The sequence below is a fragment of the Sminthopsis crassicaudata genome, chromosome X (genome assembly GCF_048593235.1).
Source record: "Sminthopsis crassicaudata isolate SCR6 chromosome X, ASM4859323v1, whole genome shotgun sequence".
Classification (NCBI taxonomy): Eukaryota; Metazoa; Chordata; class Mammalia; order Dasyuromorphia; family Dasyuridae; genus Sminthopsis; species Sminthopsis crassicaudata.
Window position 1 is genome coordinate 27,050,236 of NC_133623.1, and position 19,257 is coordinate 27,069,492.

The 19,257-nt window shown below is 48.9% G+C and overlaps 1 protein-coding gene across 5 annotated transcripts in view; it reads left to right on the forward strand.

Moving 5' to 3' along the window:
- Positions 1–19,257, forward strand: part of NEXMIF (neurite extension and migration factor) — a 179,754-nt gene that overhangs the window by 84,408 nt on the left and 76,089 nt on the right. For all 5 annotated transcript variants that reach the window (XM_074278264.1, XM_074278260.1, XM_074278265.1 and 2 more), the window contains one exon: positions 15,631–15,761. The gene's annotated coding sequence lies outside the window, so the exon portion shown is untranslated. The remainder of the gene's footprint in view (positions 1–15,630; positions 15,762–19,257) is intronic.

Here is a 19,257-nt window from a genome sequence, read left to right on the forward strand (position 1 = left end):
AGGCTGGCAGGGGAGGCCGGAGCCTCGAATCCCCGGCCTCTTGGCTTCCTCGCAGCGACCCTTGGAGGTGACGGCCCAAGCTAGTGGTCTCGGGGGTCAGAGAATGGGGCTGAGAGGAAGAGAGTCAGCGGGCGGCCTCGAGACCTGAGGGGAGGAGGCGGAGCTGGGGGGGGGGCAGCCGTGCTTGTGGGCCCCCTCCCGGAGCTTGGTGGCAGGGACCGAGTGCTTTCTCCCCTGCCCCCCTCTGACCGAGGGGTCGGCCACGGGCTCGCGTTTAGAAGTGGTACCGAAACGCACTTTGTCCTTGGGCCGGGGAAAATCGCCCTGAGCGGAGCCCCCGCCGAGCCGCCCCGGCGCGTGGCCCCCGGCTCCCCTCCCAGGGGCTCGCGGAGCCGGGAGCCGGCTGGCTGCGGCAGCGCGGCGGCTTTGTGTGCTAGCGAGCCATAAACAAGCTTACCTTGTGGGGGCGGAGGCTGCGGGGAGGCGGGGCTTCGCTCTGCACATCAGGGACCCTCTGGCACAGACTTTCTCAGTTTCGGGTGATCGGGCTCCGAGGCAGGCGGCGGCGTCTCCGAGTCCCGCCGCTGGCCAGCCCGGGCTGCAGCCCCGAGAGCGGCGGCGGCGGCGGCGGCGGGCCGGGCCCTCGGACCTGCCCCAGCACTCCGGCCGCCTCTCCTCCCCAACGGTGAGTCCCGCTGCGTGCGCGCGGCGCCCCGCCGTTCCGGCCCCGGCGCCCAGAGCCTGGTGCCCTCCTCGCGGGCTCCCTCGGCGCCGCTCCCGGCTCTCCGGACGCTCCAGGCGCTCGGGGCCCTATTGCATTGAATTAGAGAGCTAGCCTGGACAGAGAAGGCTGGCGACTGGGGGGAGGGGGAGGGGGCGGTGGCGGCTGGTTTCCAGGGTTGGAAGGATTCTTCTGGGGAGCGAGGGTTTGTTCTGCCGGGTCCCCGAGGGGCGGCTGGACATTGCAGAAAGGCAAAGCGAGCCTCGAGGGAGGGAGGGAGGAACTTGCCGCTCCTCCGAGCCGTCGTCCCGCAGCAGAATGGGCTGCTCTCGGCGCTGGAGGTGCCCACGCCTGAGCTGGCTGGCTGCTCCATGGGGGGGTGGGGGGGGGGCTGGGGCCCGGGTTGGCCCCGGGGCTGCCCCCTATCTGGGAGACAGGACGGCTTCCGCCACTTACCCATACGGGACTGAAAATGCGGTGCTGTACGTCTGAGGAGAGGGAGAGCTCCCAGGAGACTTCCTGGGGAGACGGGCCCCTGAAGTCAGAGCTGGCTCCGCTAGGGGGAGGGGGGGCAGGCAGCTCGGGTACTGCAAGGCTTGACCCAAGGGTCCCGAGAATTCTTCTTCTCTCCCCCCCCCCCCCCCAGTCTCTCCAGCTCTCGTTGAATGAGGGATTCTTAAGCTGGGGTCTGTGAACTTGGCTTTTTAAAAAATGACAACATAATTGGTTTCATTTGTAATTCTCCATATTTTGCACATTTAACCCCATGGTTCTGAGACGAGGGCCAGAGGCTTCCCCAGGCCGCCGACTGGCATCCATGGCACCAAAAGGGTTAAGAACCCCTGCTTTAGGAAGATAGCCTTGGTCGGACTGCCAGTGCAATCCAGTGCAATCTCGCAGGATGATGATGTTCGGTGAAACCATTGCCGAGATCGGAGGCAGCAGCCCCAGAAGTGATTCTACATCACTTCGTGGCTCTCCTTTCTTCCCTGAGCCTCAGTTTCTCTGGCTGTAAAGTGAGGGGGCAGGAGCTGGGCTAAATGATCTCGGAGGTCCTTCTCGGTTGGAAAGCCGATGCCAGTAAGCCGCTGGACAGATCGTTCGGCTCAAGATCTTTCTGGATTTCCTGCGCCCCCCCCTTGGGAAGAGGCTAGCAATCAGTTACTGGCAGCTGGGCCCATTGGATCACCGAACCCGATCGGCGGCGAAGTGCCGCCCGCTTCGGGGCTTACCGGGAGTCCGTTCCTTTGGCTTCGCGGCCGCCGTTCCCGCGGGCCGGTCTCACTTGCAGGGCGGATTTCCCGCCCCCCCCCCCCCCCCCCCCCCCCGTCAGTCCTGTTGCAGTCCCGGGCGCTCCCGTGCTGGGTTCTAGTTCTCCGGGCTAAAGCGGGGTGGGGGTGGGGACGAAGGGGCCCACGTGAAATGATGGCCAAGGGGTCCCGGACTGTGGGCGGCCAGCGAGCGGTTCGTGGCTCTTAATGACCCGCGATGCTCTCAGAGGGGGGTGGCCCGTGAAATATTTGGCTGTTCCATAGGGGGCTTCCCGCTCCAAGTTGGGGAATAATAATAGCGCGAATTTCTAGAGCTCTTGAAGGGTTAGAGAGCATTACTCGCTATCTCATTTGCTCCTTACTACCACCCCGGGAGGGAGGTACTATTATTATTCCTTGGAACGGAGACTGAGGGAGCCTAAATGATTCACCCAGCTGGGGGGAGGGGAGCACTTTCAAGCGCCTACTGTGCGCCAGGAGTGCTTCCCCATAACGTCGGGAACGGGATTGGAAGCTTTTTGACTCCAGGTTCAGCTCCTCTCTCCATGAGACACCCCCCCCCCCCCCCCCCCCCCGCCGCCTAAACCCAGCGAGCAAAGTCCCTTCCATCTAAAAGCTGGCTGGGGATTCAGGAGGCAGTTTGGAGCTACGCCTTCGTTTTCTAGATGAGGGAATCGAGGCTGGGGGGGGGGGAGGGAAGGGAGCGGCCCAGGCTTTCCCCATCTGGTGCTGGCTCGGGCCGGGTCTTGTCCCGCGGGACCGTGTCCCGCACACTGAGCTCCCGGGAGGAGCAAATGGCTTGGGGGCAGTAGCCAGCCTAGCAGCAGCAGCGGTGATGGTCAGAACGCCGATCCCCGGCCTCTAGAGGCCGCTTTAAGGCTCGCGGAGCCCTTGGCGGGGCTTGTCTCCCGGCCGGGGGAGCCGAGGCACGGAGATCAGGTGCACGGGGGCGCAAACAGCCAGCCGGGCTCTGGGCTACGTCGGCCGGGCTCTTTTCGCCTCCGCTGCTCCACCTAGAGTCCGGATTGGGTGCGGCGTGTGAGGCAGGCCTTTCTCTCCCGGGCTCCGCGCCTCGGGCCCCTCCCGCGGGGCTCCGAGCTGGCTACTGCGCTTCTGGGGGTGGGGGGACGAGGAGTTCACTTTCCCGGCCTCGGGGATGGACGGACGACTTGGTTGTTCCCCCCAGTGCAGACCCCGTTTTGGAGCCACAGTGAGCAAAGCTCGGGGAAGAGTGAGTTCAAGTGTGTGTGTGTGTGGGGGGGGGCGCTCGCGCTCGCGCTCGCGCGCTCCCGAGCGCGTGCATGCATGTGTCTGCCTCTATCAGTGTCTGCGTGTGTGCGCGTGCCTGTGGCGCGCGTGTCAGTGTCTGCGTGTGTGTCTGCGCTGTGTGAGTGTGTGTGTGTCTGCCTGCCTGCCTGCGGGTGTGACTTTCTGCGTACAGATTCAGGGAGATGCATAGGATGGAGGAGTTGCAAGGGATGGGAGGAGCAGGCTTCTGCCCCCTGCTCCCACCCTCGCTTCTGCAGCCTCCCCCTCCCCCCATCCTGCAGCTGACCAGCTCACCCCTATTTCTGGCTCTGCCCAGAAAAGGCCTGGGAGGGTCAGCATGCTACTGGGGGAACAGTCCTTGATTTGGCATTGACAGCCGGAGAGCCTGGGCAGGGTGCCTCATTTTTCCTTACCTGTAGATTGGGGGGGGGTTTGGATTCTGTTAATCTAGACCTCCCTTTCCTCCCAGCTCTCAATCCTCCATGAGCCCTTCAATCTGCAGCGCCCAGGATCCCCGCAGGAGGGGAGGTGGGGTGGGGCCTTTGGCAGGCCCCTGAGCTTTGAGGGGAGGGGGTCCTCTGGGCAGTGACTCAGACAGAAGAACAGCAGTATCCAGGAAGACAGTGGCCAATGCCAGGAGCCCTCACGGAAGCTCCAGCTCGCCTTAGCCTCTCTCTAGAGCCCACTCGGCTGCCGCTGAGTCCTGGAGCATCAAAGCCAAGGGAACAGTCTCTTGGACGGTGTAGCTGACTGTGACTACACGGTGCCTGGGTAGCTGATCATGCTGGAAGGACGGTCAGAACAATTAGAGCTGAAAGGGAACTCGGAGAAAAGAAAACAAGCTGTGTGTGTGTGTGTGTGTGTGTGTGTGTGTGTGTGTGTGTGTGTGCGCGCGCGTGTGTACATAATATCTGCATGTGTATATATTAGACTGTGTGTATCCCACTAATGGATGGATAGCTATAAAGAGACAGACAAGATAGGATGGAGAGAGAGAAGATAGATTGAGATATACAGACAAGATAGACAGCATAGATAAATGTATACAGATAGGCTAGCTATAGACAGCCAAGACAGATGAATAGACAGGATAAACAGGACACATAGAAAGAGAAATAGAGAAAGACAGTACAGATAAACAGATAGTATAGCTACACAGGATAGACAGATGTAGACAGACAGGAGGGATAGAGATAAGGAAACAGGTTTAAAGATGTTGATCAATATGTTCAAGGTCACAAAAATAAGAATGTGACAGAGATTTGAAATCAGGCCTTGAGGATCCAAATTCAAGACCCTTTTCCCTGAACCATTCAAGGGAGAGGAGGGAGACCCTCGGTAAGGCCTCCAAGTGGCAGAACAGTACGACCTAGGAGAAGACTCCCCGATTTTCTTCCTGCCACATTTCTTGAGTATGTCCCAGGGAAGCTGCCCTGCTTTGGGCTAGGCTTTCCAGTGCCTGAGGTTTGGGGCACAATTGAACAGCAAGGGACTAACTTGGGGTCACAGGGTCAGGTAGAGATGCCTCTTTTACCATACTTTTTGAATCTTATTCTCTCAGGGAGGCCTGGGTCAGAGGTTAAATAACTGTTTTCTAGAGGAACGGAAGTGGGAAAGAAGATGGCTGCATAACCATTATATAAACTAGAGCTACAATAAACTAGACCAATACAATTGGTCCAGAATGTTGTTCTCCCCTTCTATCCCCCACTAAGGTAAAAAGTCTAGAGTCTAGACTGTTCCCTCCTTCTGCCTCCCCCTGCAGGTTGCCATGTGTTATTTCTTCCTTCAAGGCAACCCTTAGTTTTAATTCTATTTCCCTATGAGATTACTGGCTGTATATCTTGTATGGACTTAGTTATTTGCATATCATCTCCTCCATTAAAATACATGCTTCATGAGGACAAAGACTCTGTCTTTTCCTTTCTCTGTATCCTCTGACAGTGTAAAGAAAAACTCGATGAATGCTTAATAACTACCTGAAGACTAGAGTTGGGGATAAGTAGTTTTTGTCATTTTGTCGTTTTTCAGTTGCCGCCGACTGTGTCACGGTTTGGGGTTTTCTTGGCAGAGATGCTAGAGTGCTTTGCCATGTCTTCCATCTTATTTTACAGTTGAGGAAACTGAGGCAAACAGGGTGAAGTGACTTGTGTAGGGTCATACACCTAAATCAGTGTTCGAGACTGCATTTGAACTCAGGAAGATGAATGAATCATCCTGACTTCAGGTCCTGCACGCTGTTCACTGCAGCGCCATCTAGCTACCCCAGGTGGTACAGTGCCATTTATCTGAGATCATTGAATTCCTGAAGAGTCACAAAAACCCTATGGTCTGTCCACCCCCTACCAGAGCAGGTCCAGATCGTCCAGTGTCTGTTTGCTCCCTCCTCCCATGATAAGGAAGTTTCACATTTAGGAGACTTTACGGTGTTTGGGGTCAGGGTGCGAGCAGAGCACTGTCATTTATCTTACCTGTTGAGGCGGCCCACATACTGCCTCTACATTTCTGACAAGGTCACCGGGACTTCACTCAGGGTCTCCATTAGTGCCGTGTTGTGCCGCCAGAGGCAAGAAGCAATGGTTTTCTGGGGGAGGGAATGAAAAAGCGGTCTTGACTTTTCTTAAATTCTGATTCCTTGTGAATTGATACAAATCATTTAACTCAGTGCCCTTTATACTGATCTCTAAAGTTTGCACTCTCCTTTGTGAAGATTACCTCATTTGGGCCTCATAGCAATGTTCTGAAATTAGCTACTACTGCTATTATCATCCCCATTTTACAGAGGAAGAAACTGAGACTCAGAGAGCCTAAGCAGGTGATCCTTAGTCATATAACTCTGAAATGTCAGACACAGGAATGAAAAGCACCTTTTCTGGGCTCCAGGTCTAGCACTCTTGGCTACTACACCACACAGCTTCCCATCTTTGGCCAGTTTAATGCATTGGCTCTCTTACTTTGTCTTTTGAACCTCAGTTTCCTTCTCTGTAAAGTGGAAGGGGGTGAGGCAGATGATTTCTAAGGTCTCTTACCTTCTAATTCTAATTCCCACTAGATCCTATAGCTTCCTGAGGGATATGGTGGGAAAGGATCTTAGACTTGACAACTGCCTGCCTGCCAGAATTGGCCTGGCCTCTAAGGTTCCAGGAGGAGGCGCTCTGCCCCGGGCTCTGATCAAGTCACTACTGAAATACAGCCACAAGGGGGCGGGATGACCTTGTACACAGATCTCTTCAATTTTTGACCTAGCAACCCTGGGATACTTTCAGAGTGCCCTCCCACTATTTGTTTATTGGTGGGAGAGGCAGGCAGACCTCATGTGGTGGTGGTGATGACAGTGGTAATGGAGAGCGTGTTTAGTCAATTAGTTGTGTTCAACTTGCTGTGATCCCCTTTGGGATTTTCTTGCGAAAGATCCCAGGGCAGTTTGCCATGTCTTTCTCCAGCTCCTTTGACACCCTGTGTGTCTGTTTCCTCATCTGTCAAAGGAGCTGGAGAAAGACATGGGGGAAGTGTCTGAGATGGGATTGGAACTCACGAAGCTGTCTTTCTGACTCCAGGCCAGGTGCTCGATGCACTGTAGCGCCCCCTAGCTGCCCCAGATCACAAACAGGAAATGGAATACAGACTTCCAGGCTTCAGGTTTGGTGCTTCATCTAAGGAAATGGCACAATGCTCAGCACACAGTAGGCTCTTATAAATGCGTTCCCTCTTGGTATCATCGGGACCTGTGACATTAAGAGTCCAAATGTGGTGGCTCTCCTGTCATTGATGGGAAAAAAGGATTTCTTATGGGAACATAGATATTTTTCATTTGTTTATTAACCTCTCTTCAGTTTCATCTTTAAACACTTTGAGGATGAGCTTGATTAATTGATCTTTGACCAACTTATTCGTATAGTTGTTTTTCCCTGATGTAAGAGATGAGACTATTCATAATCCTCCTCCCTCCTTTTCCTTAGGATTTTACAAACAAGTTTATTGGCAAAGAAGATCAAATATTTCTTGGCTGAGATGGTTTGTTGTCATTATAGTGATTGTTTTACACTAATTATACATCTTACAAAAATGATTATACTCTATGTCAATGTCTGTTTCTTTATCCATTTACCATTTTCATTGTCAATTGTTGGTTTAAATAAGTTGAGTTGGAGTTGCCTCAGTTGCGCAGCATATCACCTCGTGTTCTTCCTCATGTGTATTCTTGCCTCTTGTTTGTTTTTACTTTTGATCTCTGTTCAGAGAAGGCTGATGGTGTGGCTATCTCTGGGTAACTGATTTGGAGATGGTTCCTATTTCAATGATGATCACTTCCTGTTAAGATACAATCAGTTTTGATATTTTTTGGTGCTCACCATGCCCAATGTCTCCTGACTCTCTTCTTAAAGTATTCATGATATATGTTCAGGGAGGAGGTGTGTGTGTGTGTGTGTGTGTGTGTGTGTGTGTGTGTGTGTGTGTGTGTGTGTAGGGGTGTTAGGAGGTGTTGTATGGTATAAACAACTTGAATTTTTGGCTGTTTTAACTTCTGAACCATGTTTTCCATATATTTTTGCCATCTTCTCTTACATGGAGATCACCAAGTAGCAAAGTATATATTGATTTGATTTGGAGTGTCTTCTCAAGGTCTTCATAGAATTTCTCCATCACCCCCCCTCCTGCAACAGATGTTGGCACATAAGCTGTAATTATCTTCCTGGTGGTCTTTTTGCAAAAGCTCATCATAAGCCCCGCATTATGAGATGACCACGTGTCTCATGAGATATTTCTTGTTGCCTTTGGACACATGATAAAGCCAGTGTCTTTATTTGCATTTCCAAGGAGAACTTGTTAGCAACTTTCCCTTTAGCTGCAAATTCTTTTTATTTTCTGGTTTCATTTGTAGCAGGAATGCCAAGATGGATATGACTCATTTCTTCCAGTAGTACATCCACTGAGGTCATTAGACACGGATCTCGAATTTAGAGTACCAAGAGTTAGGTTGATGTTTATAGACAGCCGGGAAGACTTATTCCTACCACCTTCTGCCCCCCTTCCCTTCTAACAGCAGCACTGCAGAAACAGAAGAGTATCAGACAGGACCAAGAGCCATTTTGTATTTGTCTTTGTCTCCTGTGTTGCTATAATCAAAGAATTCAGCACCTAGTGGCTGATTTATTGGTGAGAAGCCTCTAGATGATAATAAATCTACAATAGATTATGGATTTAAAGCTAGAAGGGACCTTTGAGGCCATCAAGTCCAAGTCCCTCATTAAGATGAGGAAAATGAAGCCACAGGTGAAATGACTTGCCCAGGAGCTCACTTTGATATAGTCTTTTATGACTTACAAAGCACTTTCTTCACCAGTTACCAGAACCTAATGTGGGCAAGGTGGTAATGTGCCAGGTGATAGGTGTGCAGAGACAAAAATGAAACCATCCCCAGCCTTGGGGCATTACTGGGGGAGTATACCAGCTACACAGATGGGTAAATACGATGTTATTTATTTGCAGAGGAGATTACAAACTAGGGGTTTGAAAAAGACTTTCCAAAGGATGTGGCAGCTAACTGAGCTTTGAAGGGAAAGAATAAGAGCTAGAGTTGAGAAGGGAATACATTTCGGAACTTGGGAAGAACCTTTGCAAAGGCGTGGAGGTGGGAGATGGGATGTCAAATTCAGTGAAGCTTGGCTGGAATGGAGAGTGAATGAAGCAGAAGAATATGAAATTCTATTGGAAAGGAGCCTGGCTGGAAGGATCTGAAATGCCAGACTGAGGTGCTTGTGTTTTATTCAGGAAGGTGTTTGAGTAGGGGTGTCCCAGTGATCAAATGAAATTATTCAGAAGATTAATCCGGTAGCTTGTGTGGAGGGTGCATCAGAGAGGGAAAACACTAGAGGCAGGGAGCCCAATTAAGTGGCTATGGCCGTAGTTCAGAAAGGAGGTGATGAGCTCCCGAATTAGGGCTCTGGCCACCGAATTGCAAAAAGGAACCAGATTGAGGGGTTGTTGTGGAGGTGAGAAAGTGGAAGGTCTGAGAAGTGAGATGACTTTTCCGGAGGTCTACCCTAGGACAGCTCATGGCCAGAAGAGTGGCATTTGTTCTTTGCCTGGAGTCTCACCTTGCCCTCCCCAGGCCCAGCAATAAGATGACACTATAATGGGAGTGGGCCAGAATTCCTAAGGAAGCTGGCAGTGCTTCGACTGCCTTCTCTGCCTGGGTTCTGGGGGAAATTGCTCAGATTGGGGAGCAGACCCATTGCCATCCTTTTGGACTCTCTACACCTTCCCACCCTGTCATTTTGTTTTACAACTTCAAGATCCTTTTCCAGCTCCAACATTCTGGATTCTAAGACCCCTTCCAAGCCTGACAATTTGGGTTCAAAGGCCCCTCCCAGCCCTTACATCCCCTGTTCCAAGCCCCTTTCTGTCTCTCACATCCTTTGTCATGTCCTTTGCCCTTCCCTAAACCTACAGCTGTGTGCTGAGCACATAGAAGGTACACAGCCTAGCCCTGTCTCACGTAACGCCCACTTGGAGCACTTGCCTTATACCTCCTAGGGGCCCTGACTTTCCACTTAAAGACACAATGGTCATGGTGACCTGCCGCAGATCAACGTATGTCAAAATGACACTATCTTGAAGTTGTTCAGCCAGTCCTCGGGAGTCCAGCAGAGGTTTGCCTTGCCCCCTGGAGCTGAGGGAAGAAGTCAGGAAGTGAGGCAGATGCGTTCTAGCTACATTGTCTTCATCGTTAGTGGTTATTAATAATTCAGAATTGAATGGTAATTACAACAATAATTTTGCTCCTTGGGAAAAAAATGTCAGTTCTTGCCGGAAACTCCTGCTTTCCCTGAAACAATGTAATAGACTCCAAAGGCAGAAGAGAAAGCCATGCACATTTGGTGGGTAAGTCATCACAGGGCCTTCAGCAGAAGGAAATACTGGATCCATTTGGAGACCATTTCCATGTCACTGTATTTTCTTTTGCTTTGATAGCTTTATGTTTCATTAACAAATTTAAATTTGGGTTGATTTCAGTTTGGGGTTCAGTAAGTAAATGGGGTTTATTTAATTACTGTCATCAAGCGTTTGAAAGACTGTCATGGGGAACAAGGATTAGCCTTGTTCTGCTTGGCTCTAGAGGATCCCAGGTGGGGAAGGTAAAGAAAAGCAGATTTTGCCTCAATGTGAACAGATATTTCTCAGCCATTGGAGCTGCCCAGAGTTGGAATAGGCTGCTTGAGAAGGTGGTGGTTACAGTCACAATGGTAGAGCTTTTGAAAGGGACCTCAGAGAAGTCATCTAGTCCAAACCCATTGTACAGAGGAGAAAACTGAGACACAGAAAGGGAAAATGACTTTCCCAACCTATTAGCATGCAGCTAACAAGCAGCAGAGTAGGGATTGAAATCTTTGACTCCCAATCCAGTGCTCTTTCCACTCCCCACATTACTTCCAGGGACTCATTTCTCTGATTTCTCCTAAGTTCCTAGAACAGGAAGGCTTGATCTGGCTTAGGCTTTAGGGAATCTGTGATGGCAAAATCTTACATGTTTACTTTACCAATGTTTCCTTTTTAATCTTATTTTCCACACTTAAAACCATGTTTCTGAAAGGGTTCTCCCCAGGGTTCAAAGGGATAAGAACTCCTGGACTGGAAGAAATTGAAGCAGGTAGGCCTGTTCTGGACAGTTCTTCTTCAGTACTTAGTGTAATGGAGAGTACTAGGTTTGAAATCTGGACTCTGACACTAAATAGCTGTGTGACTGTGGGCAGCTCCCTTAACTGTTTACAAGATTTGGTTTTCTCTTCTGAAGAAGAGGGCTAAGATAACTCATTCTCTCTACTTTACAGGCTTTGTTGTAAGGAAAGACATTTGGCAAGTTGTGAATACCGTAGGCATATTAATATTTCTAGGCCCAGGGTCCTAATTCTCTCTTTCCTGCTGAGAACTTGGATCTGCTGTGGTTCCCTGAGTCCAGATGTTCACCATCCTTTCATCCTTTGGTGCACATTTTTTGGAAAATGGGGGGTGGGAGCACTAAGGGTTGACCAATTTGTTAGGAGGCTTCAGGGGAGGTTCAGCTACAAGAGAGGGGGAACTGCATTGTCCCCCTGTTGCAAGCTGCAGGCAGATCCAGCCCTGATTCTCCCCCTGGCTTTGCTTATCTTGTAGAGAAAACCCAGCCCTTGTGTTTGCCCGCTCTGTTTGTGAGTAGGTAAAATTTTAACTCTTGCCCATGGGGAGAGAAGAAGGATGGCAGACCGCTGCGCTGTACTGTGCCAGCTAGCTAGCACTGGGAGCTGTCCAGCACCGAGGCAGGGGTTCTTACCCATTGACTTCCTAGAATCTTGAAATGCTGGAACTGGAATAGACTTTAGAATGCAGACTTTTTACAGTTGAAAAAGACTCAGGATGCTCTTCTGTGACAGATGAAGAAACTGAGACCTGCTCCCCAAAATGATGTTCCATGAACAGCCAAGTAGGTCACAAACATAAGGTCAGAGAGTAGCATTTAACGAAGGGAACCTGCCCGAGAGGTTAGATTGCTCGGACAGTCGGAAACTAGAGCTTGGGGGGAGTTTGGGGGGCAGTTGGGGGGAGATGGAACCATCACATGGCCTACTCTTCTCATCCAGTGAAATGTGCTCAGCTTAAGTGGAAACAGCTGCTCTGCTGTAGAGGGGGGGGAAAACAGGCTTGTGCTCCATGTTCAGCTGGCTGCTGTGTTGCCTCAGAGTTGTGCATTCAGACCCCTCCTCCTGTCAGAGGCATTTAGGAAATAAGGGCTCTGGTAATGGGTTGTAAATCGAGGTTGGTGCTGATGAGGGGCCCTCCTCTTGGGAAGTAAGTGTGTGTGTGTGTGTGTGTGTGTGTGTGTGTGTGTGTGTGTGTATGTGTGTGTGTGTATGTTGTTTGGGAAGGAGGGAAATACTGGCCTTGGGCTGTTCCAAGCTTTTCTAATTAGAGCACATGGTCTACCTCTTTTGTATGGCAGAAGCCCGCATTATTAATGGAGAGACAAGGTGCTGGTTGTGTGTCATTCCCCAGCTCCTCCGTAAAATACCTGTAGAAGTCATGAGACTGATGGTAATGTGGTGATCTCCCCGATGGACTTTTCTGCGTGGAGGATCCTGGATTCATAGAAGTCCTTTGGGTTGAGAGTCCAAGCTTCTGAAAGTCATTTCTCTCTATGAACCTCAGTTTTCTCCTTTATAATGAATTTGGACTACTTTCTGTGATTTATCCTTTAAAGTTCTCTCTGGCTCTAAATTTTATATTCTATGTTCTAAGGCTTCTCTCAGCTCTGGCACTTTTTGGTCCAAGGTCCCTCCTCCCTCTGTCATCCCTAAGATCCTTCCCCGATCTGACCTCTGGTCCTACATACACATATAAAACAACAGTGACCAATACAAGGGACATGTGAGTGATGACCAAAGTGGGCTGAGGTTCTCATGGGCTGGAGTAGTCACTGTAGCCTTCCTGGAGGAGATGGCCCTTAGCCTGGGCCTCCAGGGATGGGGTAAGAGGCCAAAGTGTCAGCACTGTGAAACACTACAATAGACTGGACTGGTTCTCTCACTAGGTTGTCCACATGACAGTCCCAGCGCCTCCTGTTGGAGGGTTTGCCAAAGCAACATTATTGACGCCCAGGTCGGTAATCATGTCTCCATTGAATTGACCTTAGCTTTGTAGGCCCTGGGGTAAGTGATACATAGCACAGACATTCCCTTGTGCCTCAATTAATCCTTTCCCCATGACAGGTGACAGACTCACACAGAGGTTGCCTGATTTATTAGCTTTGAACCCTGGGCGCGTTTGACAGTGTTGGAATTTTCAACCAATGGGTTATCTTGAGCTGTCATTGAGTGTTTATTAAGCGCCATATCTGAGTCTCAGCTGGAGCAGTGGCTTCTGGGAAATTTCCCTCTCTGCCAGCATGGGCTAAGAGGAAGGGTGATGTGTTCTCAGGCATTCTTGCTACTGCTTCTGGAGTGAAGGCAGGAAATCACTGGCTCTATGGGTAGGATCCTGCAGAGAGCTATGATTATTAGCATGACTTCTATCAAGACCTGAAGTTGAATCATTACCAAGTGACTGGATTTTAGTGGAACTGGTCCTCACAGGGAGTCCTAATCTTAGTAACTTAGAGGCACATAGAATGTTCTGGAAGAAACCTTACTTAGGTTGGTAGAAAGAGCACTGGGAAACTTGGGAGCCAGGAAACCGGGGTGTGAATTGCCAGTTTCAGCACTTAAATGGCCATGGAGCTGTAGCAGTTTACTTCTCTGGGCCTCAGTTTCTCTCCCTGTGAAGGGGGGACAACAGTGCTTGTACTGCCTTCATCCTAGGCTCACTGTATTCCCTAAAGAGCTAGAGAAATGAAAGCTATTATCATTAGGCCAGCTTGGCCAAGGGCATGGCAGGAGGGATCACTGGCTGACAGAAGCCTGCCAACACCAAGGCCGGTCCTCTCTTCTCTGTATTGGACTGGGAGCTCCCTACTGCTGTCATGGCAGGGACCATGCTGTCTGCTAGGCAGCATCCTTTCCCTTCATATGTTGTGGGGACAGTGTTTTGTAAACTGTGAAGTGCTGTATCAAACGGAGTTCCGACAATGATTCCCACCAGTCTGCCCTGTGCATCTGGCCCCTTCCGAGTACCTCTGGGATGTGTCTGGGCTGCAGCACGCTCTGGGATTTTTAGGAACAGTCTGCAGCAGAGCGGCAAAGGGGTGCACGCTGGGCTGGCGGAGATGGCCTCCAGGGGACTTTGTCTGTCCTGGTGATCAGACACATCTCTGCTGCTGCCGCCGGCCCCTTTGTCTTTCTGTAGCTCTGAGTATTACATATGCTTTGGCCCAGAGGCTTGGGATTTCCAGTGTGTGGCTGTAAGCAGCAGCAGCAGCATCTGCAGGAGCTCTCTAGGCCCTGACTGAGGCTGTCCAGAAGAAAATGGGGAGGGGAGAGGTTGGATCTGGATTGGGAGGCGGTGGGGGGGGGGGAAGAAGAGGCTGGATTAGACAGCAAGAGACCTGGATTCAGTATTTGATGTTTGTTAGGTTGAGAATATTTTTAAATTGAAAAATTCAGATCCCTCCAAAGGCCTGGATTTGAGTCTTGCTTTTGCCCCACTTGGTAGCCTTGTGATGTTTGCTTAGTCCCTTCCCCTCTCTGAGCCTCAGCTTCCCCAACTGTCAAAGTAGGTTGACTGAATTAGATGATTGATAAGGACCTCTCTAGCTCTAGACCCTGGGATCTGAAGACTGCAATAGTTGCAAGGTAAGAAGTCTTTGGGGCTAGTTTCTTGCACAAGTCACTTCCCTTCCTTGCTAAGTCTTGGTTTCATCCTTTATAAATGAGCATGGGACTAGATCCCTCTCTCACTTCTTAAGGTCTGTGACTCTCTTAAATAAAACTGCCTTTTGCCGCACCTTCCCTACCCTCTGCCTCAAAGCAGACTTTGGATCTGGCCTCCCTCTGGGGATGGGGAAGGGTTTCCAGTCGAAAGATGTCTTAAAAACCCTGCTATTCCAAGAGTCTGAAGAGGCTACTGAGCCTCTGCTGGGCAATCCCACTCCCTCCTGAATGTGGCCAAGGAAGAACCTGTTGACCCCATTCTCCTTATCCTAGTCTTTCTAGTCCCATTTGTACAAAACTTAAAGCCTGTCTCTCCCAACCACAGCGCAAACACGACCGTAGCCCTCCCTTGCTTCATAAAGTCCAGTGTTGACTGCAGGATCAAAGGCAACCCCCTTAGCCAGATGTTTGAGGCCCCAGAAACCTCTGCAACTGTATTGCACCTGAGCTTTGAGTGGCCGACCTGAATGTTGTCTCAGAGCACAGAACAGCAGAGCTGGGCGAGAATAGATCAGAGCTTCTTAACCTGTTGATTATGACCCCAGGAGGGATCACCTGACTGAATGTGGGGCACATGAAATTATGATTCATTGTCAGTGAATTTTGACTCATATACCTATTTTATATCTATATACCCAGGCTCACATCAAAATTTCTCAGGCTAAAAGGGGTCGTGAGTGGAAAAAGTTGAAGTCTTGGATTAGAGAACATAGAACATCAGGCCTGGGAGAGACCTTAGAACAGGGGACACCAGGGCTGGGAGGTAATTTAGAACATAAAGAGATTGGCCCTGAAGGCAAAATGGCTGGGTTGGTAGAGACATGAGTGGGAGGGACCTTAGAATATAGAAGGTCTTCCAAATCTTGCCATTTAACAGATGAGGAAACTGAGGCCTAGAGAGGTTAGGTGATTTCTCACAGGTCCTCCTCAAGTAGCAGATGCAGCTTTCTTTTCCCTGTACCACATGTACTCTTAAGACATAGGATTATTATGTTGTAAGGTCATTTAATCCAAACGCTTTGTTTTACAGAATCTTAGTGTCTCTGGAGTCAGCAGAGACATCAACAGTGACCGTCCAGCCCGACTTAAGCCACAAGACTCAAACCGTCTCATAGGAGGGAGCTGAGGCCTGGTGCTGACTCTCCCGAGCCCTCACGGCCTGTAAGTTAAGCCGCATGTGTCAGATTTGTTGGAAGCGGGAGCAACTAAAATGGGTTGTTTGGACTGTTTTTGAAAATCGCTCACATTTCTACAGTGTATTAAGGTTTTCAAAGTGTTTCAGTGATGTTATTTTCACTTGAGACTCAGAACAACCCTGGGAGAATGGTGTTCTTCCCCAGTGCCCCACCAAATTGCTTGGGAATTTCCTATGACTGGGAATAATTGTGGACTTGGTTAGAAACTCCAGCCTGGTTTCAGACCTTATTTTGAAAAATTTACAGACAGCAACAACAATAATCACTAGCTTTGATATAACACTTTAAAAGTTTGCAAAACACTTTATGAATATCATCCTATTTTATTATATCCTATATTATTCTCATGTTACAGATGGGGAAACAGAGGCAGGCAGAGTTTAAGTGTCTGGAGCAGGATTTGAACTCAGGTTTTCCTGACTCCAGTCCACCACTCTTTCCATTGTCCCAGCTATCTTAGGTAATAGTATCTCATTTGAGCCTGACAAAAACCCTGGAAGGTTTTTGGGGCTATCATTTTACAAATGAGGAAACTGAGACTGAGGACAGTTAAGTGACTTGCTCAGTGTCACACAGATAGCCGATGACTGAAGTCATATTTAAACTCAAGTCTTGCTGATTTTAAGTTTGTCAGTATATCCAATGTGACTCCTGTTTATAGGATCCTATTGGAACTTTTTTTACATCTTCCAACTGAAAAGAGCATCATTGCCCAAAGGGCCACTTTGGTCCCCTCATCCCCAGCTTCTTAAACTGTGGTTTGTGATCCCCATAACCGAGTGTGAGGGTCATAAAATTATGATTTATTGAAATCAGTGTTCAATTTTATAAACCTATATACCCAGGCTCATGTAAAAATTTGGTGAAAAAGGGCCGTGAAGTGAAAAAAGTTGGAAGTCCTGCTAACCCGAGGTGGTCCCTTAAGAGAAAGATCGGAAGTTTCCAAGGAGTTAACTTTGTCACATCTTCCTCCTTCATTAGTTTTATGAGACCTTGACAAAGCTTCTTACGATGTGTTATCCATGACTTCTGTTGCTATTGAACCTGTCTGGTTTATTTCCATGGGATTGGAATCAGTAACTCGAAATAATCTTTAAACATAGCATGTGGAATGTCTGAGCTAGAGGGGGTATTAGAACAGAGAATGCTGTCAGAGAGTGGCAGATCCGGGAGGGACCTTAACGCAGAGTGTGAGAGCTGGGGGACTCCTCACAACATGGAATGTCAGAACTGGGCGCGTGCTTAGAACAGTGAATGACACAGAGAGAGAGGGGACCATAGAATAGAGAATGACAGAGCTGGGAGAGCCTTAGGACATCAAGTGTGGGACAGGCAGGTGCCTTGGAATATGGAATGTCAGCTCTAGGGAGGGTGCGTTAGAACACTGAATGTCAGGCTTGGAAGATATCTTAGAATGTGGAGCGTCAGATCTAGAAGGGGATCTTAAACATAGGATGTTGAGGAATTGAGTGTCAGAGCTGGGAAATCCTGGAGAACAAAGAATGTCAGAACTGGAAGGGACATTAGAACAGAGAGTGCCAGAACTTGGGAAAGCCATTAGACCTTATATCAGAGCTAGAGAGAACCTTAGAATATATCTATATCTATATATCTATCTACATCTATATCTACATCTATAAATGTTGAACCATAATGTGTCCACTCAAGGAAAAACCTTAGGACTGAGAATATCAGAATATGAAGAAACTTTAGAACAGAGGGGCTCCTAATTGGAGTGACTTTAGAACACACAACGAGGCAGGGAGCACCTTAGAGCATGTCAGAATGTCAGAGCTCGGAAGCTTCTTTGACAGAGTTAGAGGAATGTTTAGATTATAGCATGGTGAAACAATGTCAGAGTGAAGAACCTTAGAACAGAGAATGTCAGGATTGCAAAGGACCTTAGAACATGGAATATGAGAGCTCAGGGTGAATGTTAATGCTTGAGGAAATATATAGAATACTGGAATACAGAGTAATAGACAGAGCTAGGGAACAGAACTGGCGGGAACTTTTGATCAGAGAATTTCAGAAAAGAGAGAGCCAAGGGGTTAGTACATTTTATGTCAGTTCCGGGGGTGGGAGTGGTGAAGCTTAGAACAGAATCTCAATGCTGGGCAGCCATAGAACAGGCAATATAAAACATTAGAACTGCAGTATAGGTCTTTTAATTTCCTATTCAGATTCTTATCATGCTTACATGTGTGGGGAGTCGCAGTAAAGTTCCAGGTTCTGTGGACAGAAGCAATGAAAGTTTTGTGGCCAAACAGGATTTAGGCCAGCCCAATCCTTTTTGAAGATTATTTCTCAGAAAGTGTGTGTGTGTGTGTGTGTGTGTGTGTGTGTGTGTGTGTGTACATGCATGTGTGTGTGTGTGTGTGTGTCCACTCGCGTGCATGTGTATGACACACAATTCACCCCCCTATAGAGCTCCATTCTCTCTGTACATGAAGGGAAGCAGTTGCTCCCATATCTCTATGATATGGGCACATAGTGCAAATAGTCACTCAGTTTCCTCAGTTGTTAAATGAGAATAATTCCTGCATGGTTGTGAAGAAAGCTCTTTGAAAGCCATGTGGCTATATTAGGAGGGTATTTATCTTGAACACACATCACCATGTGGTGAGGGAGACGCTCCCAAATGAACCAGTTAACTGGAGAAAGTCATTTTGCTGTGACGCCCATATTTCGGGGTCTGAGGCGGTAGTGTGCTTTGGGAGAATAGAGCACTGCTAAGAGCAATGGGTTTGGGTTCTGGTCCCAGTTCAGTCACTAGCTTGTTATAAAGCTTTGAACAAAAATTACTTGCCTTTATCTCTGTAATACAAGGATCACTGTAGAGAGGCAGCAGTGGGACCCTGGTACTTCCTAATTCAGACATTTACTAGTTCTCTGACCCTGTGCCTCAATTTCCTCATCTGTAAAATGAGGGATATCGACCTCAGTGGCCTCTAACTTCCTTTCAGCTGTAGATCGATAAGCACACTGGGAAAGAGTAGAGCTAATGATGGGAGAAGAGACTCATAATTAGCCTGACAATACTGAATCATTAATTACCTGGCAATGGAATTGAGATGAAGAATTCTTCAATGTTGCTCCTTATGATTGACCTGTAGTGCGCAGAACCCCACGATGGCCACTAGGAGAGCTACAAAGTTTTGATAAGACATGGTCTCAGCACTTGTGGATCTTTCAGGCCAAGAGGATACTAGAACCAAAATATACATGACTGTCACAAACATTATCTGATAAGGACATCAGGAAATTTCAGAATCAGGTCATAAGTGAAGTTGGAATAGGGGAAATTCTCCTATCTCGTGATTAGCTCATGGAAGATTTGCTGGTGGGCTTTCAGGGATGAGGAGAAATTCTACCAGGTGAGTGGAAGGGACTTGCCAAGGAGAACCTGAGCCCGAGGCATATCTTTGGACCCACAAGTCCATTTTGGTTGGATTCTTAGG